This window comes from Jaculus jaculus, chromosome 15 (assembly GCF_020740685.1).
Source record: "Jaculus jaculus isolate mJacJac1 chromosome 15, mJacJac1.mat.Y.cur, whole genome shotgun sequence".
NCBI lineage: Eukaryota > Metazoa > Chordata > Mammalia > Rodentia > Dipodidae > Jaculus > Jaculus jaculus.
In genome coordinates, this window is record NC_059116.1 from 56,925,238 (window position 1) to 56,926,772 (window position 1,535).

A 1,535-nucleotide genomic window follows, 5' to 3' on the forward strand; every position below is an offset into this window, starting at 1 on the left:
TGTACATACATATATATATAAATATACACATATTATATATATAAATATATAATATACATATATTTTAGAAGTGGAAGAAGAGACAATGAGCACACCCAGCCACTGCAAACTAACTCCAGATGCATGCACAACCTTGTGCATCTGGCTTATGTGGGTGCTGGGTCAAACCTGGGTCTTTAAACTTCACAAGCAAGTGCCCTAACTGCTATGCAATCTCTCCAAGCCCAAATATTTCCTTTTTAGTTGGCTTGATAGGAATGTCTGCATACTCTTAGCTGTCTGCTGCATTTTTATGATACTATTTACAACACAGAATTATTAATTTCTGTGTATTCTAATTTATCAACTTTTTTCTTTTAGCATATATGTACTTGATGTCATCTCCAAGGAATATCTAAGGCTAACTAAAGGCCACTAAGATTATTTATTTATTTATTCATTTGAGAGTGTCAGACAGAGAAAGAGGCAGATAGAAAGAGAGAAAGAGAATGGGTGCTCCAAGGCCTCCAGCCACTGCAAACAAACTCCAGATGTGTGCACCCCCTTGTGCATCTGGCTAACATGGGTCCTGGGGAATCAAGCCTTGAACTTGGTCCTTAGGCTTCACAGGCAAGCGCTTAACCACTAAGCCATCTCTCCAGCCCAAGGCCACTACAATTTATATTTGTATTCTACTTTTCTCTATAAAAATTTTATGGCTTTAATTTCATTTAGGTCTATGATCCATTTTGAGTGTCATTTTTCATCTGTGATTTTGTTTTTCATTACTCTTTAAAAAAGAATTTATTTATTTATTTGACAGAAAAAGAGGGAGATAGAGAGAGAAAGAGAGAGAATGGGCACGTCAGGGTCTCCAGCCACTGCAAACGAACTCCAGACATGTGTGCCCCCTTGTGCATCTGGCTAACGTGGGTCCTAGGGAATCAAACCTGGCTCCTTTGCAGGCAAACGCCTTAACCACTAAACAATCCCTCCAGCCCTATTTTTCATTACTTTTATAAAATCTGTTTTATAAAAGTATTATTTATTTATTTGCAAAGAGAGAGGGGGGAGGAGGGAGAGAATGGGTATTCCAGAGACTCTTGCAACTGCAACTGGGGGGAGGGGAGCTGCCACTGTTGTTTGGGTATATAGATATGTTGTGACCATCAAAATGTCCTCTAAATGTTTATGTCTATGCCCATAGATTAGTGCTGCTCTCACCTTGGTCAAAGAAGCTCTTTTTGCAGATGGCAGTGACTACTAGGGAGACACAGAACTCGCCAAAGTGCTAAGAATAAGTGTCTGTTTATTATTCAGTACTAAATGAAATATATCTATCTTGAAGAGTACTTAAAGGCTGAGGGAACATTGCAGCAGAAGGGACAAAAAGGATGAAAGCACCAGTTGATTAGGAGGAGTGCTTTGAAATTCTGTCTCCCTGACATGAAGTGGCTGTTGCACTTATGCCCTCACAATGGCTGCAGTTTCCTGTACCAGACCTGCACAATATTGATCCTATCAACATTTTGACATGGATGATGAAAGAAGGGGGA